The sequence below is a fragment of the Callithrix jacchus genome, chromosome 17 (assembly GCF_049354715.1).
Source record: "Callithrix jacchus isolate 240 chromosome 17, calJac240_pri, whole genome shotgun sequence".
NCBI lineage: Eukaryota > Metazoa > Chordata > Mammalia > Primates > Cebidae > Callithrix > Callithrix jacchus.
Genome location: NC_133518.1, coordinates 52252988 through 52272329, shown reverse-complemented (window position 1 = coordinate 52272329; position 19342 = coordinate 52252988). Strand labels below are relative to the sequence as shown.

Below are 19342 nucleotides of genomic sequence, written 5' to 3'. Positions count from 1 at the left end.
TTATTTAATCTTGACAACCATTCAGAGATGCTGTAGTATGAAAGGCTCAGAGATGTTAAGTGGCTTTCCCAAGGTCACACAGTTAACCTGTGGTGAATCTCTGCCTTGTTTCCAGACTGACCTCAGATCAAGCTAGGCTGCTACAACAGCTTCCTAAGCCGTCCAGCAACGTAATTGCAGATTGAACAAAAACCTGGTGGATCACCCTACAAATAGTTAAGTTTGATTCTGAGATAAGCCAGCCAGAGTTTGTTTTTCTTCTTAGGGCACTCTTTCTGACTTTCAAATATTTTTTTTAGCAGTGAAACCATATTTCCCCTCTTTAAACAAAAATCGTACACAGAACCCCAACATGTTTAATAGTTTAAAGTGATATTTTAGCATGACTGGAAACTTCTGTCATTTATTGTAATGTCAATCAATGGGAACACAAGCTGAGGATTAGGCATCTTCACTTTAAAGCCGTCTATACCTTTAAGTATATGTGTTGTCACATTCACAGTTAGCTGATCTTTGATAAGGGTGCCAAAGGCACACAATAGAGAAGGATAGTCTGTTCAATAAATGATGTTGGGAAAGCCAGATGTCCACGTGCAGAAGGAAATTGAGCTCTTATCTCACACCATAACAAAAATCAACTAATAATGACTTAAACATAGGCCTGAAACTGAAAAATTACAAAAAGAAATATAGAAAAAAAACTTCTCAAACTTGATCTGTACAATAACTTTTTTGAATATGATACCAAAAGCATAAGCACCAAAAGTAAAAATTTACAAGTGAGATCGCGTCGAGCCAAAAAGCTTATGCACAACAAAGGAAACAATCAATAGACTGAAAAGGCAACCTATAATATGTGCTAAAATATTTGTAAATTATATATCTAAAAAGAATTAATTTCTAAAATATATAAGAACCTCATAAAACACAATAGTAAAAACACAAATAACCTGATTTTTTAAATAGGCAAAGGACCTGAATAGGCATTTCTCCAAAGAAGACATAAAAATGGCCAACAGGTAGTGGGAGTGTAAATTAGTGGAAGACAGTATGGTAATTCCTCAAGGATCTAGAACTAGAAATATCATTTGACCCAGCAATCCCATTGCTGGGTATATACTCAAAAAACTATAAATTATTCTACTATAAAGACACACACATTTATGTTTATTGTGGTGCTGTTCACAATAGCAAAGACTTGGAACCAACCCAAATGCCCATCAATGACAGACTGAATAAAGAAAATGTGGCACATAATACACCATGGAATACTATGCAGCCATAAAAAAGGATGAATTCATGTCCTTTGCAGGGACGTGGATGAAGCTGGAAAGCATCATTCTCAGTAAACTAATACTGCATGTTCTCACTCACAAGTTTGAGTTGAACAATAGGAACACATGGACACAGGGAGGGGAATATCACACATGGGGGCCTGTCGGGAGGTTGGGGGAAGAGGGAGGGAATAGCATTAGGAGAAATACCTAATGTAACTGATGGGTTGATGGGTGCAGCAAACCGCCATGTATCTATGTAATAAACCTGCAAATTCTGCACATGTACCCCGGAACTTAAAGTATAATTTTTTAAAATGGCCAACGGGTACATAAAAAGGTACTAAACATCACTCATCATCAGGGAAATGAAGATTAAAACCACAGTGAGCTATCGCCCTACTCCTGTAAGCATAGCCATTATTATTATCTATTTTTTAGAAAAAGAAAACAACTAGGGTTAGTGAGGTTGTGGAGAAATTAGAACCTTTACACACTGTTAGTGGGAATGTAAAATGCTGCAGCCATCATGGAAAACTATGGCAGTTCTTCAAAAAATTAAAAAGAAAACTACCACCTTGTTAGTCAATCTCACTTTGGGGTATATATCCAAAAGAATTGAAATCAGGCTCTTGAAGAAATACCGGTACTCCCATGTTCACTGCAACATTATTCACAATAGCTAAAATATAGAAACAATCCAAATGTTTACCAACAGATGAATAAGCAAGGAAATGTTGTATAAACATACAATGAAATATTACCTAAACATTAAAAAGTAATAAATGTCTATTATTTGCAATCTGCAGTCGTTGCAAAATTACAATAATTTCGAGAGATATGCTGTGCCACCTCATGCCTATAGTTAACAATAAGGTATTGTGTACTTAAATATTTATTAAGAGGACAGATGTTAAGGGTTCTTACCGAAAAAATTAACAAACAAAAATCCAAAGAGACAGAAGGAAACTTTTGAAGATGATGGATATATTTTTTATCTGGATTGTGGTGATACCAATAGGAGGGCATACATATGTCTAAACTTGCCAAATTGTATACGTTAATTTTATGAAGTTTTTGTATAGCAATTAAACACCTTAATAAAGCTGGAGAAAATGAAATGTAGGTATGTGGGTTGGTTTCTGTTATATATTAAATATTATATTTTAGAAAATATTCTATATCATAATTGGAATATTAGTCACATAGGTACATACATTAATCAAAATTCTCAAGCTGAGAGTTCTTTTTTTTTAATTTTTGAGTTCAGGGGTACATGTGCAGGTTTGCTACATTGTGTCACAGGGAATTTTGTACAGATTATTTTGTCATGCAGGTATTAAGCCTAGTACCTATTAGTTATTTTTCCTGATCCTCTCCCTCCTCCTACCTTTCACCTCCAATAGGCCCCGGTGTGTGCTGTTCCCTGCAATGTGTGTATGTGTTCTAATTATTTAGCTCCCATCTATAAGTGAGAACATGTGGATTTTGTTTTCTGTTCTTGTGTTAGTTTGCTAAGGATAACAGCCTCCAGCTTTATCCATGCTTCTGCAAAGGACATAATCTCTTTCCTTTCATGAGTGCCTACATAGTATTTCATGATGCATGTGTACCACATATTCTTTATCCAGTCTATCATTGATGGGCATTTGATTCCATGTCTTGAGCAAGACTAATGGCTGACTAGAATTACCTGGTTCTCACATCACCTCCACAAAAAGGGACAAAAACAACGAATAAACAACTACTTTTCAACTAGAGTAAATGAAGAAGTACACTGAAGGGAACCATAGGAATGGTTAAAAAATCCCTGTGGAGTATAAAAACCCAGGATAAAACTACAGAGAGGGAAGCAAGGATTTTCACCTCTACCACACTGTCGCTCCTGCCAAGACTGGCTCAGAGTTCAGGGAACTTTATCTTATAGGAAAAAAGTTAAGCTAGAGATCCCCAGCAGTAGCCATTGCCACAGTAAATGCCAGCAATCCTTGCTATAGGAGAGACCCCGAATCCTCACACGTCCCAAATTCAGTTTGCAGAGTATCCAATATTTGCATAGCTACATTGCCTCAGAGGTGGAGGCCACCTTAACTACTCTCTACCCCCATGATCTACGCTGCTCCAACTCAGTGCCATCTTGAAACCAGACCCAAATGCTATTCTTTAGAAATAAAGGGAAAATACAGACCTTCCCAGACAAGTAAATGTTGAGGGAATTCATCACCAGTAGACTAGCCTTAGAAGAAATACTTAAGGGTGTGCTCCAACTGGAAATAAAAAATAAGTACTATCATGAAAACACACGCAAGTATAAAACTCACCAGTAGAGGTCGCTTTAAAAATCAAACTCAGAATACCCTAGCGATACAAGGATGCGATATAAATCTCTTAATCCTCTAGTCTATAGGTTTACAGCCAAAATAGTCAAAAACAACAACAGCTACATTTAGTGACTAAGGAACACTTAATAGGTTTTTAAAGGTAAATTAAGGCAACAAAAACATAAATGGAGAGCAGAGAAAAAAGTCTACAGTATCTTTATGCAACCAAAGTTAAATTGTGATCTGCTTAAAATATAGAAATTACAGCAGATACACAAATGAGAAAGAGAACAGAAATAAAGTTCAGCACTCAGAAAAACAACAAACCAAATATGAACAATAGAGAAAGAAAGGAAAAAAATAATTTAAAAAACAATCAGAAAACAATTAAAAATAGCAGGAATAACTCCTTATTAATGACCTTGAATGTAAATAAATTAAATTCTTCATTTAAAATGTAAACACGACTGAATACATCAAGAGACAAAAAACAAGACTCAACTACATGCTGCCTATAGGAGATTTACCTCATTATTAAAGGCAAACATCCCCTCCCACATGGTGGGAGCCCCCTCCGGGATTTCCCCTCTAGAATCCCCTTCCACACTCTTCGTGGAAGCCTTTCTCTTATTCTCCTTTCCTTCTCTTTCTCTACCTAAATAAAATCATCTTTCTGCAAAAAAAATAAAATAAAAAATAAAAATAAAGGCAAACATAGACTAAAAATGAAGGGATGAAAAAAGATGTTCCATGCAGAAACCAAAAGTGAGTAGCCATACTTAGACAAAGTAGACTTTAAGTAGAAAAGTGTACAAGGAGACAAAGAAGGATATTCTGTGATAATAAAGGAATCAATTCAACAAAGAATATGGCGATTGTAAATATATAGGCACCCAATGTCAGAGCAACCAGATATATAAAGCAAATATTATTAGACCCAAAGAGAGAGGTAGGCAGCAATACAGTAATGGTAGGAGACGTCAACACCCCACTTTCAATAACGTACAGGTCATCAAGACAAACAATTTGACAAATAAATATCAGACTTAAACTGCTCAATAAACCAAAAGGACCTAACCGACATTTGTAGAACATTTTATCTAACAGCTGAAGAATACACTTTATTATCTACTTCACATGAAATTTCTCCAGGATATATCACGTTAGGCCACAGAACAAGTCTTGGGCTGGGCTCAGTGGCTCATGCCTACAATCCCCGCACTTTGGGAGGCTGAGGTGGGTGGATCATGAGATCAGGAGTTTGAGACCAGCTTGAGCAACATGGTGAAACCCAGTCTCTACTAAAAATACAAAATTGGCAGGGCGTGATGGTGCATGCCTGTAATCTCAGCTACTCAGGAGGCTGAGGCCAGAAAATCACTTGAACAGGGGAAGCAGAGTTTCCAGTGAGCCGAGATTGTGCCACTGCACTTGAGCCTGGGGACAGAGTGAGACTTCATCTCAAAAACAAAAACAAAAACAAACAAACAAACAAAAACAAGTCTTAAGCATATAAACATCACATCAGGTATCCTTTCTGACCACAATGTTATAAAACTAGAAACCAACAAGAAAAGCTTTGGAAACTATACAAATATATGGAAATTAAACAGCAGCTCCTAAACAACCAATAGGTCAATGAAGAAATTAAAAGGGAAATTAAAATTTGTATTGGGATAAATAAAAATGGAAATGCATCAGACCAAAACCTGTGGAACACAGCAAATTCAGTTCTAAAAGGGTCATTTACAGTAATAAACACATCAAAAAGAAGAAAGATTTCCAATAAACAACCTAATGGTGCACGGCAAGAAACTAAGAGAAACAAGAACAAACTAAACCCAAAATTGATATTAGAAGGGAAATAATAAAGCTCAGAGCAGAAATAAACAATATAGAGACTACAAAAAAAAAAAAGATTCAAAAAATCAGTTAAATGAAGTTACTTTTAAAAAGATAAAATTGACAAAACCTTTAGATAGTCTGAACTATTAGTAACAACTGTACACCAACAAATTTGGCAACATAGAAGAAATAGACAAATTCTTAGACACATACCTACCTAGATTAAATTATGAAGAAATAGAAAATCTGAACAGACCGATAATGAATGAAGAAATTGAATCAGTAATGAAAAGATATCATCTATCAAAGAAAAGTTTAGGACCTGAAGGCTTCACTGCTGAATCTTACCAAACCTTTAAGAAGAATTAATATCAATTCTCCTTAAACTAGTCCAGAAGGTTGACCTCAAAAGCACAAACAAAAAAGCAAAAATAGACAAATGGACTTACACCAACCTAAAAAGTTTTGCACAGCAAAGGAAACTACTAACAGAGTAAAGAGACAACTTACAGAATGGGGGAAAATATTTGCAAACTATACACCTAACTAAAGGTTAATATTTATTCAGAGTATATAAGGAACTTTTTTTAAAAAAATCCTAAATAACCTGATTTAAAAATGAACAAAGACTTAATACACATTTCTCAAAAGAAGATATTTTTAAAATATTCAATATTACTGTCAGGAAATTGTAAACAAAAACCACAATGAGATACCACCTCACCCAGTTAAAATGGCTATTATCAAGAAGACAAAAGATAAGTGTTGGCAAAGATATAAAGAAAAGGGAACACTTACATGTTATTGGTGGGACTTTAAATTCATACAGTGGGCTGGGCGCGGTGGCTCAAGCCTGTAAGCCCAGCACTTTGGGAGGCCGAGGCGGGTGGATCACGAGGTCAAGAGATCGAGACCATCCTGGTCAACATGGTGAAACCCCGTCTCTACTAAAAACACAAAAAATTAGCTGGGCATGGGGCGCGTGCCTGTAATCCCAGCTACTCGCTGGGGCAGGAGAATTGCCTGAACCCAGGAGGCGGAGGTTGTGGTGAGCCGAGATCGCACCATTGCACTCCAGTCTGGGTAACAAGAGCGAAACTCCATCTCAAAAAAAAAAAAAAAAAAAAAAATTCATACAGCTACTATGAAAAAGAGTGCAAGTTTCTCAAAAAATTAAAAATACAACTATTATATTATGCAGCAATTCCACTACCGGGCATATATCCAAAGGAAATGAAATCAGTATGTTGAAGAGATATCTGCACTCTGATGTTTATTACAGCATTATTTACAATAGCCAAGATATGGAATCAATATAAATGTCCAACAATAAATGAATGGATAAGATAGCATGACATATGTGCACAACAGAATACGATAGAGCCATAAAAAATGTGAATGCTTGTTATTTGTGCCAACATGGATGAACCTGGAGAACATCATATTAAATGAAACAAGCCAAACACCGAAAGACATATAATCTCACTTATATGTGGAATCTTGTTTCTAAAAAGTTGATATCATAGAAACAGAGAGTAGGGCAGTGATACTAGAGGCTGAGAAGGGGAGGAGAGAGGAGTGGAGGAGGAGATGCTGCTCAATGGGTACAAAGTTACAATTAGAAGGAATATTTCTTGGTATAACAATGGTTAATAGTAAAATACTGTATCTTACAAAATAACTAGAGGGGAGGCTTTTGAAAATTCTAACCACAAAATAAATGATAAATCCATGAGGTGATTGCATATACTACTGACTGATAACTGTATAAAACATGAAATTGTCCCCCATAAAAATGTTCCATCACAATGTGTCAATTAAAAATAATTTCTTAAAATAACCATCCTATAAAATAATTTTATATTCATTTTTCATCTTATTCCTGAGCTAATTTTATTTAATTTGTTTTGTTTTTCACAAACCAGATATAAAAATTTATACTAACAAATTGAACTACAAGTGAATCCATTTGGAAAAAAAAACCTCATCAAGCTGAACATCTAAAATGAATGCATTTTGATGTATTTTATATATAAATTATCCTACTACAGTTGATAAAAAGCAAGAAATTGTATTTATATTTCAAACAAATAATTGCAGTACCTCTAAAGTAATTAGGTCACCCCAGAACACTATTAGTAAACCTTGAAATTCAAGCTAACTTTCAGTGTCTCAGAATGAAGAAGTTGAGAGCTGTTGTGTCCCAAGGTTCAAATTATATAATGAAGAACTTCAACCCTCATTCCAGGAATTTCAATAGCTAAAAAACTTATCTGATCCCCAGGAGCCAGCAAGAAAATTTTGCTACCCTGTTTATATTCAGTTGCCTTTGAAGGAGACAGAAGCAAAAATCAGGTGGATTTTTAGGAAATAATTCACTTTGTTTTCTATATAATCTCAGTGAGATACCCAAGGAAGGAGGATAAACTCCAGTAGAGACCTGGAGTGGGGGAGAGAAGAGACCAAGTCTCAAACACTGACCATAGCTACAGCACTCTCCCTGCCTTACACGGAGAGAAATAAAGAGGAGCATGAAGAAATTTTGCAAACAAAATTAAGGCTAACAGAGCCATATTAGGAACTACTCCATTTTCTTCATCCTCAAATACCAGGAAATATGCTTCAAGCATCCTCTCACAACCCCATGAAACAGTTACTACTAATGCATATACAGTTTACACACCAACACATAAACACAAACTCTTTTAGATCAAACTTCTTGTTTCAGGCACCAGTAATCCTACTTACATGTGAAAGGGTTAAGCCTAATGGTGTAGCTGAGTTCTAATGAGTTGAGTTCTTCTGCTAAATGAGAAGAGTATGGTTCTCAAAAATCCAAGTGTCTTTGGAGAGGAAATATGGAGAAAAGGACCACAGAAACGAAATCCATCTAACCAATCAATTACAAGCATCCACTGTGCCAAGGACTGTGATAAGTTACGGCAATAAAAATCAAGAAAGTAGTCACAGTTTCAGTATCCCAGAATCACTTCCCCAGTGACCTTTAGACCCATCTCTGCTGCTCTGCCTCTAGCCATGGGACACTTTTAATTACTTTACTTCTCAGAAAAGCTAGGGACTGAAAAAGCATATCTTTATTTACAAAGCATTTTTCTCAACGAATGACACATGAGCAATAATACGTTCGAGAATAACGCATAGTGAGCACTCACACCGTACCAGGCACTCTTCTAAGCACTCTATGTGTATTAACTCATTTAACCCTCACAGTGACCCTAATGACATTGGTACCATTATGGTACCCATTTTGCAGATGAGAAAACCAAGGCATAGAAAGGTTTGAGCAATTAGCCCATTCTCACAGCTTATGATGGCTGGTCCAGGACTTCAGCTTAAACGGTCTGTCTCCATAGTCTGAGTTTTCAAATACTACTATGGTATGCACCCCTGGGAACCTTTGGGAGGTCAGGCTAAAACCATATAACTTACAGATAAGAGGGATATTTCAAATATTCCCCAAAGCAGATTTAATTTCTACAAAAAATTCTAACAGTTTTAAATGAATCAAAAAAAGCTAAGCAATGGCTGGGGTATTTCCATACATGTCAGTGGAGCTTGCACTGTTACTACCCTCTAATAAAGCATTCTGGCAATTTCAGTCAGAACGCTTAAGAATGTTCCTACTCTGTATCACAGTAATTTTAGTTCTAGGAAAAAAAGTCCCAAATACAGGGTGATGGAAGCAGATGTCCCTTATATATAAGAAATGTAACTTGTAACTATTCATAATAGTGAAGCTTTGAAAATTCATATCCAATAATGGAAACCTGGTTAAACCAACTGTGGCAGTTTTCTACATGAAATATTACACAATCATTTAAAACGATGTTTATGACTAACTTTGATAATATACATATATATGTACACACACATATAGGGGCTTTATCATGAAATGGAAAATAGGGCATGATACAAATCATAAAGATTATATGGGCTTCACTCTCATTACTATCATATCAACACAACAAACAAAAATTCTATGTTTAACAGATATTCTTTAAACCAATATTAAATGAAGCCAAACAAATAGCACAAACCTGAGAGACTTAAGTAACACAAAAGATGAGAAATTGAGGCGCAAACAATGTCAGTAAGTCTCCTACGAATCACAAGGTGAACTCTAATAGGGAAAATATGTATGTAAAGAGTAAAAAAAATAATTGTGCACCAGTATCAAATAGCAAAGTCTTGTCTTGGCACAGTTTGCATAGAAAATATTTGAGTTTTAATTCATCACAAACCACATGACCATTCTAAATGGAGTTATAGAAGGTATTAATAGAAGTGAAGAGTGCAGGTCCCTGATGTCACTGCTCCATTGTCTTCTCCCTTGATAAAAGCCTCCATTTTCCTTGATAGCTCCCGGTACCACATTTTAAGAGGCGTAGATGCCTTACCTTATTTTATCATCCCGAGACCAGGGACCATCAGCACCATGACCTTTACCTCATTATCTTAGACATTAAACATAGTTTTTTCTCTACAAAATGTTCAGGAATATGCACTCTAAAATCCATGGCCAGAAAAATAAGTGTTTAATTTTGGCAATGATTAAGAGTTTGGTTTAAAGATAGGCTTAATAGAAGCAAATCTGGATACAAAAGAGGGCAGACTCCTAATGGGCAGGAATATCTCTACCACATACTCCAGATCAACATGAAACACATGGTTTTAGATGACAACATCGATGAAAGGAATAATTTGGATACTTAGAACCAAAGGAGATAAAAGCATATTAATTTTATAGACTAGTGATAATTCATTGGGTTATTCTGCCTCCACAGAGAGCCCAATGAGAGAGGAGCAGTATCATGAAGACAACGTGGATACTGGAGACACAAAGATCTGAGTTCAAACCCTAATACCACTTCTCACTGCTCTCGTGATCTTGAACATATACATTTCCTATGTGTCAGCTTTCTCTCCTGTAAAATGGGTTATCACGGTCCCTATCTTATAATACTGTCATGAGGATTATATGAACAGGCATGTAATGACTTAGCATATGGTATATAGCAAACACTCTGGTACTCATTATTCTGAGAGAAGGACAGTGAAGGATAGTAGGGAGCACAGTTCTGAAGTCAGATAGACTGGGTTCAATTTCTCATAGCTCCTTCACTTACCACTTATGTGACCTGGTGCAAGTTACTTAACACCTCTGTGCCTCTACACTATATACAATTTTTTTTGTCTACTATACCTCAATAAAGATGGAAAAAATAGGCTGTGCACAGTGGCTCACACCTGTAATCCCAGTACTTTGGGAGGCCAAGGTAGGAGGATTGCTAAAGGCCAGGAGTTTGAGACCAGCTAAGCAACATAATGAAATTCCAACTCTACAAAAAATAAAATTAGCCAGGTGTGGTGGCATGTGCCTACAGTCCTAGCTAGTTGGGAGGCTGAGATAGACAGATCCTTTGAGCCCAGAAATTTGAGGCTGCAGTGAGCTATGAGTGCACTATTGCACTCCAACCTGGGCAACAGAGAGAGATACTCTGTCTCTTAAAAAAAAAAAAAGGATGGAAAAAAATAAAATATAAATGGAGCCCAATTTGCAGGATTGTTTTGATAATTAAATATAATAATATATATAAAGCGCTTAGGAGAGTATCTGATATATCATATAAGTACTCTCAATGTATTTAAGGTATTATAAATGAATCACCATTATCATTAATAAAAAGATAAAATAGATTGAAATTACAAAAGAAAAATGATTTTGAAGAAAATAATTATCAATAGTGAGTCTAGTTAAACATGCAAATAGGACCCAGGAAAGGTGTCAAAAACACCTCCTTTGAAATGTTGAAGGTGATTCCATCTAGAAGCAGAGGACTCCTAATCGTACATGACCTCTCAAACTCTTTCTTCAATCTGAAATTCCATCGTTCAAACGACTAGCATGGGACTCAAGGTAAACTATAAAAACTGCTGGCAAACAATGCTCCGTTTGAATGTCCAGAATGTGGCTTGCCAGTTCTTCAGGCTAAGGAGGGGAGTGAGGCTAATGTCATGGTGTTTTTCTCTATCCAGGAAGCCAGATGTTATTCTTCTGGCAGATAAAATTATCTTCGGGGAATTCAGAGAATTAATTGAAAGCCAACACAGATTTCAACTCAAATAATTTTTGCTCATCTGTCACCTGAATTTCCCATTTGTGTAATTATTTTTCAGACATTATGACATTGAAAATTTTGAGATTTTAATTATAAGGAATCCAATTAGTCACACATACAATCCAGTAATCTTATTTTCCTACATCTAATTGCATCACTTAAAGACTGAACATCATGGAACCGTCAGCCTCTGGACACAAGGACGTGACCTCAGACAACATAGAGGAAATATTTTCTGCTGTTAATATTTCATTTGTTTTATTTACTATTCAACGCTCAGGGTAAGAGTTCTAATATCACCAGGATCATCTTTTTTCTTTTTTTCTTTTAAAGAAATTATTCTTATCAAGAATGTGTTAAGGGGGAGGTAGAAGGCAACATTAAAATTTTCCCAAATGGGAGTCTCATGCAAAATCACAGTGGAAACTTTGTGAACAAGTGAAGAAAACTGTTGTTTTTTATCATCTGTCATGCAATGAAAAATGTTGCAAGTCAACAAAGTGTGAACAGAAAATATTTCGAGAAAGAAGCTTGCCTGTGATATCCAGAGGGAAGGTTTTAATTGACTTAATTTTCATTTTCTAGCTCTTATCTATGTCCACAACTGGGAGGTTAACAGTGATGAGAGACCTAGCCAAGGGAGTGTGGGAGTATAGTCTAAACTCAAACACCTTTAGGGCCCACTTTTGTAGGGCAAGCGAGTGAAGCAGGCTGGCTAGCAGGAGACACAAACGCAAACCTCATATTTTGTTAAGGAGGGAAGATGCTAATTATCACCAGGGCATTGTTGCCATAGGATTCAAGACCCCACATTGCCAGATTTTCTGGCTGCTTGAAAGGAACCAGAAATCTGGAATTTTATGAGAAATCTCATGATCTTTAAGTTTTGGCAACCACTACAAAGCTTGTTAGAACACTGAAGACCAGATAAAACATGTCTGCGGGCAACAGAGAGGCCATCAGATTCAAATTTGCAACCTTTAATAAAGTAGAAATAACATGGGTTTTGAAATCGACCAGATTCCAGCTTTACTATTTACTCATTGTATGACCCTGGGCAATTTATTAATTCTCAAGCCTTAGCTATTTTTTCTAGTCAGTAAAGCTTTTGTTGGAGAGTAATTGTGAGAATAGATGTAAAATAACTAATACATAATTGGCATCAACACATATTGATGGCTACTTTAATTCATCACATAAATGTTAATATTGCTTGTCCCATTTTCATAAAATTTCTAGGCTTTGGGACAATGGAAAGTTGAATATCTTAGGTACAGGTAAAATTGCTATTTTGAGCTTTATCTTCATGGTTTAATACACAGAAGGGTGCTAGCCCACTATTACCCCAAGCATGAAAGATATCTGTTTTGTAGAGTTTCTCCATGAGCCTTCTAGCTAAGAAAGCTCCACAGCCCACTTATCTGGGCAAGCTCAAAAACACGGGCACACATTATCCCTTCCATGCTGCTAACAAGGATGCTAGGTCATATGGTGACCAAAGCCTACATCTGGGTTACTGTGGTGGGGAGTGGGAAGAGAAAATGAAGAACAATGGAGGGATTGAGGTTAATCACAAGAATTATAAAGAGCTCAAACAACTCTATAAGAAATATATGATAATCTCACCAAAAATTGGCAAAAGATATGAGTAGACATTTGTCAGATAAAGACATACAAATGGCCAACAGGCATATGAGAAAGTGCTCAATATCACTGATCATCAGACAAATCCAAATCAAAACTATAATGAGATATATCCTCATCCCAGTTAAAATGGCTTGTATCCAAAGACAGGCAATAACAAATGGTGGCGAGGATGTGGAGAAAAGGAGAAGCTTTTACACTGTTGGTGGGGATGTAAATTAGTACAACCACTATGGCATGATTTACTTTTGGTCCCCCTCACATAGAGGTAACCTAGGCATCCTTGAGATGGTCTTCCCACCACACATTTAGGGAAAGTAAAAGATTTAAATGGCTTTGTCGCTTTTTCACAGAGCTATTATCAGCAGAAAATAGTATAAGTAGATACAAATATTTTATATTTGTGAATATAAAATACTATATGGATATATTATTCCTACAAAAAATAATCTTGTAGTAGAGTCCACTGATAATTGATGTGTTACATATAACCACACTAGTCATCACTAACACTTACCAACAACTCACCAAACCCCATGATTCATCACAACATGTTTCCATATGGAATTGATCCAAAGGTAGTCTTCAGAATTACTTAGAACTTCTAAGAAAGATCTCAATAATTGTGTATTAAAATTAAATGAAAAACGGTGGCTTACGCCTGTAATCCCAGCACTTTGGGAGGCCGAGGCGGGTGGATCACGAGGTCAAGAGATCAAGACCATCCTGGTCAACATGGTGAAACCCCGTTTCTACTAAAAATACAAAAAAATAGCTGGGCACGGTGGCGCGTGCCTATAATCCCAGCTACTCAGGAGTATGAGGTAGGAGAATTGCCTGAACCCAGGAGGCGGAGGTAGCGGTGAGCCGAGATCGCGCCATTGCACTCCAGCCTGGGTAACAAGAGCAAAACTCCGTCTCAAAAAAAAAAAAAAAAAAAAAAAAATTAAATGAAAAATGAATTAATGGTGATTGAAGTAATCTCCTAGAAGTTTGGAGTCTAATTTGGGTGTTTTCAGTTAGAACAAGTACTCTGCCAATCATAGGGTCACTACCAAGGGCCACACAGTCATGAGCTTGTTCTACCCAGGCACGCCCAGGAATAGAGCATATGCTCCAGTGAACTGAATGTAAGTCTTTAGTTGACAAGAGTCCTTGCCTTCTGACTCTCTGAGAAGTGTTTGTTTGTACTACTTGATTATGTGGCTTAGTTCCAGGAGACAGAGAACACATTAGGACTCACCAGAAAGCAGGAAGATGTTATTCTACTACTGAATGGAAGATGAAAAGCATCTTAAATTATCATTACACTTAACTGTCACCATATACTGCCATCATTACATAGCCAGGAGTTGATAAAGAGGGATTTTTTTAAAGGATATAATTCTAAATTAGGAAAATGAAAGGGTATGAAACGAAACTCTCAGTTTGGAATGCATTTCAAAGTCACAAGTTTCTTACTTCCTTTCTGTCAATAAAAATCATGGCAATTATTAAAGATTTACTGAAAGTTTTCACTTAATAAAAACATTTCCATATTTTGGAAGGAAAACAAAAGCATGTTCTCTGATTCTCAAACCTTAGACATATATCCCAACACTGCTGGTCTGCAAAGTGTTGAACATTTCTGAACGGATTTCCAATCTATAAAAAATATACCAACTCATTCTCATTGAACTTTAATATTACTAACAGCAACAAAAGGTCAGATTATAGATCTTTAAGTCTAAAAATCAAGCTTACACTTTTATGATCCACTTTAGAGGTCAAACATTCTCTTCCACTGTGAACAGGCTAGAGTCTATCAAAAGAGCTGATATTTCCACTTCATGTGGGATGCCAGTCTGAAGGTGGTTATAACTATTGTAGTAACTACTCTGAGCTGTAAACTAGGGCATCACAGGGCCATTTGTCTGTGGGAATTACATTAGAAAAAGTACAGTGGAGCAATCACAGGTAACAAAAAAGAAATGTTAATTTCTAGTTACATCCCCATCTCCCCAAATTAATTGTCTATGGTAACAATTTTTTTTAAGAGAAGGGGTCTCACTACATTGCCCAGGATGTCCTTGAACTCCTGGGCTCAAGCAATCCTGCTGCCTCAGCCTCCCATGTAGCTGGGATTACGTGCTTATGCCAGCACATCTAACTCATGGTAACATTTTTACAAATCCCCTTTACTCTCCTCCCCATCTTAGCCAAATTCTCTAGCACACCAAAGATGCTCTTGTGTTACACTAGCTATTTACATTTTAATTAATTGAAATTAAATAATGAACAGCTTTTCAGATACAATAGCCACTTTCATGTGTTCAATAGCCACATGTGGCTAGTGTCTATGCTATTAGACAGCGCAGATCTAAGGACATCTATTGTTGGGCATTCTATTGGATAGAGCTTATCTAGATAAAGTTTCTCTTTTGCCGAACTTTAAAATCCTCTCTGAAATATAAGCTTACCTTGCCTTTCTCTCTCTTTCATCCTGACATTCTTCAACAATCTCTCCATTATACAAATTAGTTTAGCCTCTCTTCTTTTTTTCTACACTTAGTCAATTGCCAGATTCTCCATTATGAAGGTCCCAGGAAACTGACACAACCAGCATGAATTCTCCTACACAAGGCTTTCTTTTGATTCTATAACTCTATACATATGGAAATCAAGACACTTTCCAGGGGTTGTATACAGGAAAATGTACACATCAAAAAATGATGTTTGTGTGCGCTCCTCATATACATTAGCCTTAACTAAACATAAATACTGGCAGCAAAGTGGTTCAAATAGACTGTCAGCTGCTTCTTTATTTTTAGCATAGGTATGGAGTGATACCACTCATTGAACCTGTACAGAAAGTAGGTATTGGTACTAAATTAACATGAACTACTTGATAACCGAGTGAATGATTCTCCAAGTCACCATGAGTTGTTGGAAGATTTATATGTTGGTCATTTACCTTTTTGTTCTCAAATGCATTCTATATCCATTCCCTGCAAACTGTGTCAACTGGCTTCCAGCAAGATTTGCCCATTGGAAGGCGCTGATGGGAGATCAGAGAACAGTTGAAAGGGAGATGCCAGGGTATCTCCTCCCTTCGAGGCAGCCTTTCCAGCCCTTCCTGCAACTCCTTTATTTTTCCTTCTCCTACCAGATGGGTCCTCCAGCCATGTCCAGCTTCTGCTAGATGGCCCAGCTGTTTGGTTCTGGGACTACTATCTTCTCTTTTTGTCCCTCTCACCCAGAGGAGTGCTGGCTCCCTTAGGGGGTTGGGGAAAGGGCAGAAGCCTTGATGTGAAATACTCGCCAGTGTCTGTGGTGCAAAAACACCCTGACTTGCAAAATTCCTGAATATGTAACAGTGTACTCTCAGGAGACTATGTAAGCTGACTCCAGCACATGACTACTCCATCCCTAAGTAGAGTTCCTGTTGGTTTCTTCACAGCCCCTGTTTAGTTTCACAATATTTTCAGCTTCTTTATTACTAATTATCTAAATTATTTCTCTTAGCCACCTGGCATGGTCTTTATTTTCTTGATTATAACCTTACTGTATATTGTTAAGAGAGCAAAATTTGTTCAACTACTTCTCAAGTACCGGAATATAAATGAACCATATGACTAAGCATGCTAGAAATTAAGCTGATATTACTGGTTACAGAGTGAGACTTTCTAGATAAAGGAAGCCATGAATCAATTTAACTGTAGCACAAGGTTCTTATCACTGTGCACGGGAGGCAAAGTTTGTGGTAGCTGTGTGCTATAGAACACTGTAATAGCACACTCTGGAAAAGCTATTTGACAATATGTGTCAAAAGCCTCAAAAGCTTCCTATTTTTTTGTCCTGCCAGTTCTACTTTAACGGAATCTCTTATAGGAATTCATGCAAAAAGAAGGGAAAATCCTCATGCACAAAGACGTTTATTGCAGTATTACTTAAAATAGGGTAAATTTGGAAGCAATTTCAAAGTGAAAAAATTGGCAAATATAAATCCATTTGATGAGATATTGTGCACCTTTGAAATTACAATGACCAATATTGTAGAAATGCAAGGAAAAGCACATACTACTAAGCAATAAAATTAGGAAAGAAAATTTTGCAAGCATGATAATAAACATATGAGAATAAACATGCCAGCAAAAAAGGACTAAAAGAAATATATACAAATAATGATTGAATTATGTTAGGGGTTATAAGTAGATGAATTTCTTACCTCTAATTTCCAAGGAGTTATTTTTTATAATGTAGGCATTTCATTTAGTTTTGTTAAATAAAAAATGATGAGACCTACTGACATAGTCAATGAGAATATTTAGAAGGAAAAAAAAGATACTATGCATTAAGACACCCCTGAATACTGTTTGATATTTACATTCTAAGCCTTTGATAGGCCTGAAGTTAAATTATGATCCCCAATCTGCCTGTCCGCATTCATTTTCTATGTATGTTGCCTCCTCACCTAAATTTTACCTGCTAACTGCTATCAAGCCTCTTTTTCAAAGAAGTAGCTGGTATCGCATATCTACATACAACTAAACATGGTGTCTCTCAGGTCTTTTCAATCTTCTTTCTACTAAACATTAGAAGACTGTCTCTTATAGGGGCACCTCCTGGCTGTCTATAAACAGGTGAGAGAAGTATCTAAGGCTTAAAGAATTTGGTCCATGGGACCCAAAACAGGTCTATTTATTGCCCTGATCAGCATGGATTCAAATCCCTTATTCCGAATACTTGAGTTTCTTAGAATAAGAACTCCTTCCCCTACTACATCCTCTTCCCCTCCCTATTTCCATTCACCTCAGCTAGATCTTTAAAAACAAGGCTTACTTAGACCAGGTACCTAGATGCAAAAAAGAAAAAAAAAACAACTTAAAATCAGTCCCCATCCAATTTGTTTTGAATTTAAAATAAACAAACAAAACCTAGCTTCAGAATTCAACCTGCAATGTTGCCACACAAACCTCCAAAGACTGATACCAGTGTCCGACATAACTGTAAAATAACAGCCAAGATCTCAGATTCTGGAGTGCCAATGTATGGGTTTCAATATTTGCTTTTCCACTTACAAGCTGACTGCTCTTGGGAAAATCCTTAATCTTTTTGTCTTTCTGTTTCCTTGTCTATGAAATGGGAATAGTATCTCACAGAATTTTGAAAGCACTAAATTGGTAATTTCATGTAACGCACTTAGACTAGTGTTTGGCACTTAAAAAGTACCCAACAAAGTTTAGGTCATCCTGTTTTAGGTTCTTGCTCCAAAAAATAAATACATCCCCTACTAGGTCCATGATCAGTTAGAGTGTAGCAGGCACAAAAATGAGTAAATCCTTCCCAGAATAAACTATTAAAAAACCCAAGTCATCTCTCAACAACTTGGGGGTCCATCACTCTTTGAAGAATGACTCACAGAAATGCCATTCCATTCACACTACTGCCAAGGGAACAGCCGCCTTGCACAAGCACAGCAAACTGTGTGTGTCAGGAAACATTCTAAGTGGATATTTTACGCATGAGTTTTTGGGAATGTCCGAATGTGATTTTGCCACCTTTCAAAGTTAGTTAAACTGCATGCTGGCCTTTTGAACTTACAGGCCCCCAGCTTTTTCCTCCTATTTCTGCCATCCCCATCTCCTTCCTGATGAATCTACTCATGACTTCCACATGTAGGATTCATCTTTCTCCAGTCCTCAACCAAGTCAGACTGAGGTAACCATCCCACTCAGCCCCATTAACCCATGGGGCTTAGAATGGGTCACGTCTTCAGTCCTGAGGACTGGTTTCATTACCATTATTGGGTTTCCATGTGGCTCTCTTGGGTCTGCAACACTTTCTAGAATTTATGTTTCTGTATAGACTGTGACTTGTCCTGTGTCAGCTCCATCTAACAGTCACCCTTTTTTGGGCTTGGTCAGAGAACTGGACTTCATGAGTCTTGGTCCCTACTTCCCAGTTATGGCCAGCTACCCTGGATAATAAGTAGCCCAGCCCAGCTCCAAAAACTGGAGCTGGCCCCTCTACCGCGGACCGAGACTTCATGGGACTGACTTGCTCATAACTGTTCTCTTGGTTCCCTCTCTCAATTCAGGACCTATGGATAGGACTCTCAGCTAATGAACTCATTCCA

General features: G+C 36.9%; 1 protein-coding gene across 5 annotated transcripts in view; it reads right to left on the bottom strand.

The window, feature by feature from the left end:
- Positions 1-19342, bottom strand: part of CPNE4 (copine 4) — a 514588-nt gene that overhangs the window by 371668 nt on the left and 123578 nt on the right. The gene's annotated exons all lie outside the window — the stretch shown is intronic.